Genomic DNA, 14,131 nt, shown 5'->3' on the forward strand with positions numbered 1-14,131 from the left:
AACCCGAAACCCGATTCGCTCATTTTCTCCCTCCTTTACCTGCGATTTTTGCGGCAGCCATGGCCTGATGTTTCCACTACCTTATTTCTCGGCCACCTTGTACCACCGGAGCTCCTCCGCACCGGTGTTGCTTCGCCACTTTGTTTTTCTCAGTCGGATTGGTGAAGCTATTGTTTCCTCTGTTCTTCACTGCCCAGTACGGAGTATCTCGTTGTTACTGCTTGTGTGTTCCTCTTTTATGTGAATTGACCAAAAGTACAAAGAAAAAGGGTTTCTAATTGGTAGTGGACCATGACTCATGAGTTTAAGGAGAAAATATAAATTGGGCTTTGCTTATGTGATGGAGTATATATTATTATGGGCTTTTGCTTGTTTGACCGGAAGTTAAGGGGAAAGACAAAAAGGGGTAAGCAATTAATTAAATATGGTTGGTTTACATAATGTGTAATAATTATTAATTATTAATTCCTATGTTTATTCATTGTTGAGGTTATGGTTATGCAAATTAAGGAGTAAAGGTTGATTGTCAAGGAGTATGTTACGAATTGAGAGTTGAGTTAAGCAATACAGATTATTGATTGAGGTAACTATTATGTCCAGCATTTAAGCTTTATATGCCCGTATGTGTGTTATGTGTGATTATATGATTATTATGTGATTTATGTGCTAATGGCATGATGTATGATTTAAAATTTATGAGTACGATTATGATAATATATTACTATCTTATGATGTTAATTGTTCGGGAATAATTATGATTTTTATAAAGTTATTTTAAAGAAATACGATGTTGCTTTTGTCGGCCTGGAAAAGTGAACTGAACTAGTAAATGGGCAAGTTACAGGTAGAGGCCATGTTAAAGTTAAAGTTAAAGTTTGGGAAACAGTTCCCCCCTGAAAAGATGTAAGAAAAGTCCCACCAAAGCCTGTACTTGCCAATGAGCTGTAATGGAAATGATTCCTTGCCGGAACAGTTTTCAAGATAACGAGATTAAATTAGTTATTTTCGAACAATAAATGCTAATGATTGATATGTTCCAAATGATTTTCAAAAACAAAACCGTTTTGACGGGCTTGAGTAATATTACTGAGTTTTCCACTCATTTTTGTATTTTCTGTGTTTTTCCTGTTTTCTATTTTTATGATGATGCACAGGTTCGATTAAGGAGCTCAAGTTGCTCAAACGAGAGTTATTACTGGAGTTGGTTATTTATTATGGAGATATCGAGATGAGAAATTATTTATTATGGAAATCCTGTTATTGAGGTTGTTATAAGAATATTGATTTATATTTATTTTATGGGAAAATTGTATTATTTATGGAATGTTATTAAGGATTATTTTATTTGTGGGCCCATAACCCACAGGTCCCAGGATTAATTAAGCCTAATTCCGCTGCAAGTGATCAGTTAAGTGCGGTTTATTACCGCTAATTAAGGTGCCGAAAAGTCGGGGCGTTACAGTATAGTATCAGAGCGGAGCCTAGCCGGAAGTGCTCTGCACTGCCTAGGTATAATCTTTGGGATATGAGAAAGTTTTGAGGTTTTAACAACCATTTGGGTTATTAGACATTAAGTTATGTGAATAAAGAGTTTTAATATAAGTGAATGACTTTTTGGGTTGTTAGAAGAGTATGTCATGTTATGGATTAATTGAGTTTAGACTGACTTTAAGATTTGAAATATCCAGTTTCGAGGACGAAACTTTTTCTAAGAGGGTAAGGATGTAACACCCCGTATTTTAAGCCTCTTTTATTAATCTGTAATTACGATTATTCACGTAATTACGTCCTAAAATTTTCCGATATTATTTTATTTATCGTATTATGTCTACCTTTTTATTGTGACATAATACCAATTAATTGAGCCCAATTTATTTTGTACAAGCCCATTTCATTACTCCAAAAATCTGATTATTCATTTTCATCTTTGTAAATTACATTTTTACCCTTGGTCAGTTAAAAGACCAAAGTCCATTTTTACTTCTTCATTTCATACGTGTAAAAAGAGAGCTTGTTCCCCAAGTTGTTTGACTTCTATTGTACAAATCAAAATCCATTATTTCTTCTCCTTCCTTGCGTGGCTGATAGTTTGATTGTCAAATGTTAAAGAATTTCTCAACTTCATGACTCACCCTGTCAATAATATGTATATATTGCACTTCAATTTTAGTCATCTTAAAACCATTTTCAATGTTCTATCTTATTAATTCAAGTTGGGTAATTTCCCATTATTTTCATCCTCTTTTCGTGAGCTATAAATGCCATAGCAAAGCCATAAAAGCTTCTTGCACTTCTGAAAATACCCATGAACACCGTCCATTTAAAACCCATAAATTGTAAAACCCGAAACCCGATTCGCTCATTTTCTCCCTCCTTTACCTGCGATTTTTGCGGCAGCCATGGCCTGATGTTTCCACTACCTTATTTCTCGGCCACCTTGTACCACCGGAACTCCTCCGCACCGGTGTTGCTTCGCCACTTTGTTTTTCTCAGTCGGATTGGTGAAGCTATTGTTTCCTCTGTTCTTCACTGCCCAGTACGGAGTATCTCGTTGTTACTGCTTGTGTGTTCCTCTTGTATGTGAATTGACCAAAAGTACAAAGAAAAAGGGTTTCTAATTGGTAGTGGACCATGACTCATGAGTTTAAGGAGCAAATATAAATTGGGCTTTGCTTATGTGATGGAGTATATATTATTATGGGCTTTTGCTTGTTTGACCGGAAGTTAAGGGGAAAGACAAAAAGGGGTAAGCAATTAATTAAATATGGTTGGTTTACATAATGTGTAATAATTATTAATTATTAATTCCTATGTTTATTCATTGTTGAGGTTATGGTTATGCAAATTAAGGAGTAAAGGTTGATTGTCAAGGAGTATGTTACGAATTGAGAGTTGAGTTAAGCAATACAGATTATTGATTGAGGTAACTATTATGTCCAGCATTTAAGCTTTATATGCCCGTATGTGTGTTATGTGTGATTATATGATTATTATGTGATTTATGTGCTAATGGCATGATGTATGATTTAAAATTTATGAGTACGATTATGATAATATATTACTATCTTATGATGTTAATTGTTCGGGAATAATTATGATTTTTATAAAGTTATTTTAAAGAAATACGATGTTGCTTTTGTCGGCCTGGAAAAGTGAACTGAACTAGTAAATGGGCAAGTTACAGGTAGAGGCCATGTTAAAGTTAAAGTTAAAGTTTGGGAAACAGTTCCCCCCTGAAAAGATGTAAGAAAAGTCCCGCCAAAGCCTGTACTTGCCAATGAGCTGTAAAGGAAATGATTCCTTGCCGGAACAGTTTTCAAGATAACGAGATTAAATTAGTTATTTTCGAACAATAAATGCTAATGATTTATATGTGCCAAATGATTTTCAAAAACAAAACCGTTTTGACGGGCTGGAGTTACTGAGTTTTCCACTCATTTTTGTATTTTCTGTGTTTTTCGTGTTTTCTATTTTTATGATGATGCACAGGTTCGATTAAGGAGCTCAAGTTGCTCAAACGAGAGTTATTACTGGAGTTGGTTATTTATTATGGAGATATCGAGATGAGAAATTATTTATTATGGAAATCCTGTTATTGAGGTTGTTATAAGAATATTGATTTATATTTATTTTATGGGAAAGTTGTATTATTTATGGAATGTTATTAAGGATTATTTTATTTGTGGGCCCATAACCCACAGGTCCCAGGATTAATTAAGCCTAATTCCGCTGCAAGTGATCAGTTAAGTGCGGTTTATTACCGCTAATTAAGGTGACGAAAAGTCGGGGCGTTACAAAACAAATTCAAACGAATTATTCAAGAACGTTAATGAGTCGATAATGATTTATTCGAGCTTGGTTTATTTAACTTAACAAACGAGTTTGGATGAGTTTTAACCGAGCTTGTTTGCGAGTAGTACGTGAAAGTATCGACTCATTTTCTCTCCTATTGTAAATGATTCGAAATGTAAATCATATATTGGTTTTGCATAATAATTGAAGTATATTAATTGAAAACAAATGGGGGAAAAACACTTATTTTGAAATACTTAGATCTAAAAAGTATTCATGGTAACTACTAACAACATATATGGACATTACCATATTCTAGCCATCAAAAATTTCAATTATATCTTGCTTTGGATAGTTCCATCTAAGTTTTTGGTAGGTACCTTAACTTACTGTGACAAAAAGTACACGCACGCACAATTGGCGTTTCCCCAAAATTTAAGTTCCTCAAATTCAATTATTTTGGCGGTTCTCCAAAATTTCATCTCTCAATTTTGTTAAAAACCAAAACTTTTCTCTCTCCTCACAAAAAATTCCCAAAACTTTCTCTCTCCACAAATTCCCCAAAATTTTCCCTCTCCTAAAATTACCCATATTTTTCTCTCTCCTAAAATTCTCTAAATTAAATCTCTTATAAAATTTCACAAATTTTTATGTGCATTATAGCCTAAGTGTCACGGTCCGAGTGTTTTGACACCGGATCCGTGCGGCGCGCTCTTGCCTATGGGGCGGCAAGGGCGCAAGCCTTGTGCGGAAAGTGAATCTCAAGGCTCGGGGCACGAGCGGATGTCTGCTTTAGAATGAGCACTCTTGCCTATTGGCGACAAGAGCGAGGGTCGAGGGTCGATCGGGGCGCTTGTGTGCGCACAGCAGGCACAAGCGGGACCGACGACGAGAGTGTATCTGTTTTGCAAGGGATTTTGATGGGTCTTGGAAAGCTTAAAAGCATGCGACAACACAATATCTATAAAGGCTAGCAACAACACATGAATTAAGCAAAGGCAACTTCTGATGAGAGGTATTGGTTCATACCCCTCATAGAGGTTTATTTTGAATTAGCTAAATTGTCCCAGTGAACACTGGAATTACAGTAACATAATAATTCTTCCTAAAGCCTAGAAAACTATTAGAAAGATCCTAGAAAGCAATAGAAAGAAGAAATTCAAGTAAAGGAAGGTTGGATTCTAACATCCTCCCCCACTTAAGCTGTCGACGCCCTCGTCGACTTACAAGAGTTACAAAAGATGAAAGAAAAAGCTCCCATTCTAAACTCTGTAGTCTTCTCTGCGCCGTTGGTTGATGGTGGTTGCTGGAGTCTTCTTGAATCTTGTTGTGTCTTGATAGGCTGGTGAGTCTTGTGAATCCAAGTCTTCCTTGTTTTTGGTTTCTGGCTCGGAGCGGCTTGGCTTGAGCTTGCATCTTGTCTCTTGTTTCTGATGCGAGGGGGTATCTGAGATGTCCCCTTTCTGAGTGGCTCCACCACTCGCATTGCCGAAAGGAATCGGCCCTTCTCTTTTGTCTTTGTGGGAGTACCTGTACTTCGAAATAGACAAGTTTGTCCACCTGCTACAAGCAAAGAATTCAAGTGAGGCATTACAACTGCTTTGCTGGTGCGGAGGAACTCCAATCCAAGCACAAGGTTGAAGTCGTCCATGTTAACGGCAGTGAAGTTCATTTTTCCTTCCCAGTCTCCCAACTTTGCTTCCACCTGTTCTGCCACACCAAGAATCGGCTTGGCTTTAGAGTTGACGGATTTCATGCTACCGCCTCCTTTCTTGAGCACTAACCCCAATCTTCGGGCTTCTGTTTCGGTCACAAAGTTGTGAGAGGCGCCGGTGTCTACCATGGCTCGAGCATTCCTCCCATTTACCACGAGGTCCACGTACATCATGTTTGTGGACTCCTCTCTTGTCTTCGGGCCCTCTTTCCCCATTGCATACATCATGTAGACGGAACTCATTCTGTGGGGTTCTTCGTCCTCATGGCATGCTTCTTCTTCTGTCTCTTTTGGGGTTTCCTCCACGGACATGGCCGACAACTTCCTCTGTAGGTTGTCGATCTCCCCTTTGTGTTTGCATTCCCACCATTTGTGTGGGCCTCAACATAGCAAACAGTTGAGTCTACTAATGTTTCCCGAGGGCGTGCTGATCTTGGATTCCTTTGTTGATACGGAAGGTGATGACCAGGATTTCTGTGAATCTCCTCCCCCATTTCCTTTCTTGGATCCCCCGACTCAGCTGGACGACACCCTTGAGTCACTTCTCGCACTCTTGGGTGAGATTAGAGTCGGGCCCTCCGAGCTTGTAGGCGTCCCCCTTGTTCCTTCTTCCGAGCGATGACCCCTTCCCGCGGAGTAGTCCATCAATCTCTCTGCAGCAGTCATAGCGGCCGAAAGCGTGTCTACTTTCGCCCTCAATACTTCACACCGCGCCCATTCTTGCAGCCCGTGAACAAAGTTGAACAACCGATCTTTCTCATTCATGTCTCGGATGTCCAACATGCAGGCCGAGTATTCCTTCACATAGTCGCGTATGGAGCCCTTGTGGCGGATCTCCTGTAGCTTCATTCTTGCAACAAACTCGGTGTTCTCGGGGTAGAATTGATCTTTGAGTTCCTTCTTGAACTCCTCCCAGGTGTCTATCTTTATTTTCCCTTCTTCGATGTCGGCGTGCTTGGTGCGCCACCACAGCTTCGCATCATCCGACAAGTGCATGGTCGCGGTATCCACCTTTAGATTGTCACTCAGTTGACAAATTCTGAAATACTGCTCCATGTCGAAGAGGAAGTTATCAACTTCCTTCGAGTCTCTAGCCCCACTATAGTCTCGAGGTTTTGTAGGTTTGATCTTCATCGCACCACCCCCACTCGAGTCAGTCCTTGCAGCGCGCATCAGTGTCGCGCATTTGTCTTGGGCATCTTCAGCTTGCTTCTGGACAAAGTTGAGTTGTTCCTGAAGCGCTTCTTTCTCTTGCATGAGCTCATCGACCGCACCCTCGAGTCTTTCTATCTCTTTGGCTTGGCCAATCACAATTTCCTCGAGTCGGTTCCAGCTCTCAGACTTGCCTTCTAGCCAGGCTAGTCTTTCTTCGATCGTTTCCATCTCAAATTGCTTGCTTCGGTCTCTCGATGCCTAGGTTTGAACCTTGGCTCTGATACCAACTGTCACAGTCCGAGTGTTTTGACACCGGATCCGTGCAGCGCGCTCTTGCCTATGGGGCGGCAAGGGCGCAAGCCTTGTGCGGAAAGTGAATCTCAAGGCTCGGGGCACGAGCGGATGTCTGCTTTAGAATGAGCACTCTTGCCTATTGGCGACAAGAGCGAGGGTCGAGGGTCGATCGGGGCGCTTGTGTGCGCACAGCAGGCACAAGCGGGACCGACGACGAGAGTGTATCTGTTTTGCAAGGGATTTTGATGGGTCTTGGAAAGCTTAAAAGCATGCGACAGCACAATATCTATAAAGGCTAGCAACAACACTTGAATTAAGCAAAGGCAACTTCTGATGAGAGGTATTGGTTCATACCCCTCATAGAGGTTTATTTTGATTAGCTAAATTGTCCCAGTGAACACTGGAATTACAGTAACATAATAATTCTTCCTAAAGCCTAGAAAACTATTGGAAAGATCCTAGAAAGCAATAGTAAGTAGAAATACAAGTAAAGGAAGGTTGGATTCTAACACTAAGTGTAATAGCTATGGCGGGGGCACGGCGTGGGTGGGGGCAAGGCTTCCTGGGGAATGGCATGGGTGTGGGCGCCGCTTCTCGGCGCGGCGTGTGCGGGGGGAGGGGGGTTGTGAGTAGCGACAAAAGCAGGTTGTGGTCGTGGCTGGAGGTGGGAGGCGAGTTTAGGAGGGTTGCGGCGTGGGGGGAGGAAGGTTTCTGGCTTTGACGGGGTGACAAGGAGAATAATTCTGGTGCGATAGAGGGGTATGGGTCGCGACTGTGACTAAACGGCGTTGGCCGGCAGTTGTAGTGGTGGTGGTTGTTTGAACTAAACGAGTTGGGCTAAATTAGGGCCCAGAGTTTATGGTAACTACTAAAAACATATATGGACATTACCAATATACTAGCCAACAACAATATATGTCAATTATATCTTGTTTTGGATAGTTCCATCTACGTTGTTGGTGGTTACCTTAATTTACTATGACAAAAAGTACACGCATGTACAATTGGCGGATGCTCAAAATTTAAGTTCCTCAAATTCAATTATCTTGGCGGTTCTCTAAAATTTTGAAACTACTAAAACACGAACAAGGACTTTGTTTTAACTCTGTGTGTTGGTAATGTCCATCTGCATTGTTGGTATTTACCTTAAACAATTTCGAAATATAAATGCTTCTTAATTTTTCTAGGATATCTTACTATACTTTTTATTCATTTTTACCTTTACTTCATATTTTGTAGCTTAATTAGTTTAACTAAGGATTTTTGTTCTTTTTAACTCGTAATTATATAATTTATTTATGCATTAAAACCAAGAAAAATAATAATTATGCTTGGTCATGTCCAGTACTATGTATGGTCATTGTTAATCTTCACTACGTTGATGATTTATTTGTAATGTCCAACCTCATATTTGGTAATTACCACATTTTTTTAATTAATTTAAAATCCAACAATTGTCGTCGTCTTCTTCCATTTTAATGCACTATTTATCAAATTATTCCTCATAATCCAAGTAGCTTTCATGGCTTCAAAATTTCGAGGAATAGTTGAATTGAAAAAATAAATATCGTATGAATCTATAGATGGGTAGTTAGTAGAATTGAGTAACACCTATATCTGGAGCATAGATCAATAAAAACCTTGAAAAATGCCAAGAATTTTGACAAATTAGAATAAATCCATATTAAATTTGCAAAGACAAGCTCAAAGAAATTCATTCAAAATTCCATGAGTTAATATACAAGGATTAACTTGAAAATTTATGAATTTAATACTCACAAACATAAAACCAAATAAAATTTCAGATCTAAATAATAAAGTACAATCAAATTAAATATAAAATCTAATTGCGATTTGAATCTCCATGTTCATAGCTTTTGTTGGTGATAGTGATGATATGATGCCCGAAATCTCCTTGAGAGCTTAGAATTTTAGAAAGAGGGAGAAATGAAATCTAGAGAGAGAGAGAGAGAGAGAGAGAGAGAGAGAGAGGTGGTGAGGATTGATTAGTTAGGGTTATAGAATATTTATACTTGAGGTTAAAATGTGGAGTGATATGAATTTGGGCTTGGGCCTATGTAAAGAAGTCCATCGAAAACATTGTAACACCCTAATAATTCCTTACTTTTTATAAAACATTTTCCAACTTAAAACACAGGAATTACCAAGATATTACCGCCACCGTGATAACGGCTAAGACTATTTTCCAGAATCACGCAGCGGAATTAACTAACTTTCAAAACATATTAAATAAATAGTTAATGGTCATTAAAACAAGTTGGAACCGTTGAGGCCCAAACTAAAACAAACCATTTCAAATCCATAACTGAAATAGTATAGTGTTAGTCATGACTATAAATAGAAATAGAGTTTATAAATTACGGAAGCATAAAACTCTGAACTCGAATCCCATGATAACTTCTCCCGCAAGTTATCTCTACAAACCTGCTTTATTAAGAATATACTCCCCAACAACGCAAATGCAATTGATGGTTCATCATAGGGTCATTAAGGCAAAGTCCATGACCAGAAGACATGAAGCACGAAGTCAGCAAAAGCTGAGTACGAACAAGCTAGAATAACATTCTATCCTAACATGCTTCACTCGATAAATTAAATAATCAACATGCAAAAGCCATGTAATAAACAAATGAACATGGAGACAAGACTCTACACATGACACGACTCTTGACTCACAGTTTAATAAAAAGTAGCTTCGAACGGGTAAAGTAAAGTATCCTCAAAAGGAAAGAAAGAGTGATGGGAGCCAACCATACACCAAAAATAAGTCGGGCTACTACCGATAGTCGGGCCATACCGACAGGAATTCCAATGCACAACGGCATAAAAGAGAATGAAACAATATCTTGTATCATTCTAGGAGTACAAGTTTTCCGGCAAGACTCCCCCCATTGTTCATACTCAAGGTATATACGTTCCAAGAGTTTTGAAGCTCTTTGGGTTACACTTTACGTTAATTAGTATATTATGTTCAAGGCGACTCAAGACACAACATACAAACAATTCAACAATTAAACAATTCAACAATGACTCTTTAATATTTTACTTCTTTAGGACTTGTGATCAAACAAGACTCAAGTGAAATTACTCCCATTGTTCCTTCTCAAAAACACTGTTTGAGATAACCAGACATTGCCTATTAAGAAGCGGGGTGTGCCCTTAGCACGAATTGTCCTTAATTCAATTCACATAGACTCTCTAACATATTCTACCCCTTTGGTAGAATATATATTGCTTACTGGCAATATTCGACTGGCTCAATAATTATGCTAGACATCCTGTACTATAGCATAATAATAATAATAACTTGCATGCGCACTACTCATACATGCAAACCAACTTGAACAACATGCTTGACATAATTCAATGATTATACAAGTCCATAACATGATAGTTCAATAGAATCTATAAAGCATAATTCAATTCATAACATGCTCGTTCACATAGATTCAACAATAATAATAACATGCTCGTTCTCAACATTCAACATGAATTCATAATAACATATTCATTCTCAATCATCAAAGATGAATTCATAACAACATATAAGTTCACATGATTCGCATTCTATACACTTTACAAAGTCCTCAAGGGATGGGTGGTCACCCTAGTATTGTACGTACCTGGAATACCTAAGTACATGGGCCACTGTGCGAATCACGACTCACTAGAAATCAACTCCTATAAAACAAAATAAGAGAACTAAATTATTATCCATGTTTACTAAATTTCCAGCAACTATTTAAGAAACTAAAACCCTTAGTTTAATTAAAATTCATTCATTAATTGGTAATTTAATAGTCTCAAATAGTCAACTCAAGTCCTAGCATAAAAACATTGGCTTTTTAGCTTTAAACCCCTTAAAAACCAGTATTTTAAAGCTAATAAACATTCTGAAAATTTTAATTGATTCCCATAATTTAAATTGTCATTAAATTATGTAAATCAATTGCTTAATCAATTTGAAACCAAAACCCTAGCAATAGTTTAATCCGAAAACATGTTTTGACTTCAAAAATCCACACTTTATAAACATATTAAATCTAAAAATCATAATTTAAATCATCAAAACCAATCTCTTTAATTAAAACACAATACTAACCCAATACGGTATTCATACCCGTTTTAATTAATCTAAACAATCCAATAATTAAATTTAATCACAATAATTAAAACAATTTAAAAACTGAAATCAAGGTTTAAAAAAAGTATACAATTGATTATCACCAATCAACAACACACACACACGCAACAATTGATGTGTTGTGTGTGTGGGGTGTCGAGCAACAACAACAACACACACTGCACAACAGCGACGAGGCCTGGGCGGGGGCGAGGGAACGCGAGGTGCGCTGGGCAAGAGGGAGACGGCACGCGAGGTGCGCGCACAGCAGCAGGAACAACGAGTGCTACACGCTGCGGGCTGCGACGAGGGCGAGCGGGTGAGGCGAGCGAGAGAGCAAGGGGTGTGCGGTGCGCGTGAGGCGCGGCTGGGCACACGAGCGCAAGGACACGAGCAAGGCACTCGTGCCTTGGGGCTGAAGCAAGGGCGGACGAACAAGAGAGAGGGAGGAGAGAAAATTCAGAAATTGTAGGTTGGGGATCTCATGAAGGGGAGGGGTATTTATAGGTTCTCATCCCTTCATGGGTTAGGTATTAGGGTTTAAGGTTGGGCTTGCTTTTTGGGCTTAGTTGAATTTAATCCTTGCAAGCTTTGTTGGGTTTAATTAAAACAAGACGACCGGGCTTTAAGTTTATTAAATTTGTTTTTGAAATACGGCCCAACAATTCCCGACAAAATAAATTCCTTGAATTTATTTAATAAAATACGGTTTTCGAAATAATTAATATTTAAATTAATTATAAATAAAAAGCGCATTTAATTCTCATTAAATGAAATTACTTTGTAAAAATACAACGAAATGCTTTATAAATATAATAAAATATATTTATAATAATAGAAAAATACGAGGTATTACAAACATACATGTAGCTTTGCCCAAATTAATTTAGGTAACTACCAACAATATACATGGTCATTTCCAATCTTCACTACACTCATGGCTTGGTTGGTCATGTCCAACCTAATATTTGTTAGTGACCATAGTTCTATAATTAATTGTAAAATCAACGGTTCTTATCGTATTTTCCTTTTCAACGCACTGTTCATCATCTTCTCCCTCATACTCTTAGTATGCAGTAGCTTCAATGGCCTTAAAGTTCAAATAAATAGTTGTAAACTCCAAAAAAAAGTTTCTAAGAAGCTAGACCTATACTACAACCTTTATTTACAGATCTAAAACAAATACACACTAAATTTGCAATAGTTAAATCTAAATTTTGGGAAAACCAGAATGAACCTTCAACCACGCAAATTCAAAGAAAACTAGTAGTGAGCTTCAACACGCAAATTGTAATTGTAAATTAAAAACTTAAATTCGTTTCAGAAAAATAATTTGAGTTAATAATACTTTGGGAAATTTTAGGAGAGGGAAATTGTTTGATGAATTTTAAGAGAGAGAACATTTTGGGAATTTTAAAAGAGAGAGAAATTTGGGGATTTTAGGAGAGAGAAATTTGAGGAATTTAGGAGAGAGAAAATTTTTGCAAAATTTTGTGAGCAGAGAGAATGTTTTGGGTTTTTAACAAAAATTGTAGATGAAAATTTTGGAGAACCGCCAAAATACTTGAATTTGAGGAACTTAAATTTGTTGAACCGCCAATTGTGTAAGGTCGTGTATTTTTTGTATTAGTAAGTTAAGGTAACTACCAACAACATAGATGGAAACTATCCAAAACAAGATATAAATGACATTGTTGGTGGCTAGTATGTTGGTAATGTCCATATATGTTGTTAGTAGTTACCATGAATACTTTTCAGATCTAATTATTTCAAAATAGGTGTTTTTCTCTCATTTGTTTTCAATTAATATACTTCAATTAATATACAAAACCAATATATGATTTACATTTCAAATAATTTAAAATAGGGGAGCAAATGAGTCGATACTTTCGCATAGTACTCGCAAACAAGCTTGGTTAAAACTTATCCAAACTCATTTGTTAAGTTAATAAGAAAGCTTGAAAAAAAATGTAAGCCTTTGAAGTAAATGAAACAAGCTAGAACAATTCATTCTCGACTCATTAACATTCTTGAACAATTCGTTTGAATTCATTTATAAGCGTCCCGTGTTTAAATTGAAATTAAAGTCCTCGTTACTATTAAAATTTAACCATGGTTTTTATGTTGAAATATTGAAGAACCTTGCATCAAATCAAATGAAATATTTTAATAAACTCGATGAAACTAAGTAATTATTCTAACTCTTGTTCTAAATTATCCTTGAAAACTCATATTTACAACATTTTAAGAATATGATATGAAATGTCCATTGTTAAACATGAAGTAGAAATTTAAACATCAATATTGAACGAATGAAGCATGGCACAAGTCAACACAAGCTCAAAATCATTATTACTTGGCTCCCGAGCACGTACCTTACATATGATAAAGCCGATTGGAGAATCGAGAAAATTGAATATAAAACAAAATAAATTATAAAACACGAGTTATTGAAAGAAATTAAAATAATTTAACTATAAATAGATAAAGCAAAAGAAAGAAAGAAAGAATTTTATTTTGAAATAAATTTAGACATGGAGGTTTAATATTTTCTTAAAATAATATTAAAATTACTCGCATAAGATGTACCCTTTTTATTTTAGAGGATATAAAACAGACTTAAGGTACCTACCAACAAAAATGAAGGACATTACCATCACAAAATCCAACAACAATGTTCATCTTTATTATGGTTTGGCAATGACCATCTATATCGTAAGTAGCTTCCTCAAGAAATATTTAGATCAAAGTGTTCAAAATTAAGTGTTCTTTTTATTGTATAAATTATTCTATGAACTATGGACTTGATTGATATTCAAATATGTGTAGATCCTGAACACGTACCAATAAAGCTGATGGGAGAATCGAGAAAAACGAAAAATAAAATAGTAAAACCACGAGTTACTAAAATAAATAAAATAAGATAAATAAAATAATTCAACTATAAATAACTAAAACAAGGAAAATAAATAAATAACACTTATTTTTAAATAAGATTTGACATGTAAAGGTTAAATATTTTATGAAAATTA

The 14,131-nt window shown here is 36.7% G+C and overlaps 1 long non-coding RNA gene across 1 annotated transcript; it reads left to right on the forward strand.

Annotated features, from left to right (window-relative positions):
- The first annotated feature begins 405 nt into the window (after nucleotides 1-405).
- On the forward strand, nucleotides 406-1,461 carry LOC130472452 (uncharacterized). The gene is made up of 3 exons (XR_008932734.1): nucleotides 406-583; nucleotides 1,155-1,265; nucleotides 1,367-1,461. It is a non-coding gene; the product is annotated as an uncharacterized lncRNA (long non-coding RNA).
- Nucleotides 1,462-14,131: the final 12,670 nt, after the last annotated feature.

This window comes from Spinacia oleracea, chromosome 4 (assembly GCF_020520425.1).
Source record: "Spinacia oleracea cultivar Varoflay chromosome 4, BTI_SOV_V1, whole genome shotgun sequence".
Classification (NCBI taxonomy): domain Eukaryota; kingdom Viridiplantae; phylum Streptophyta; class Magnoliopsida; order Caryophyllales; family Amaranthaceae; genus Spinacia; species Spinacia oleracea.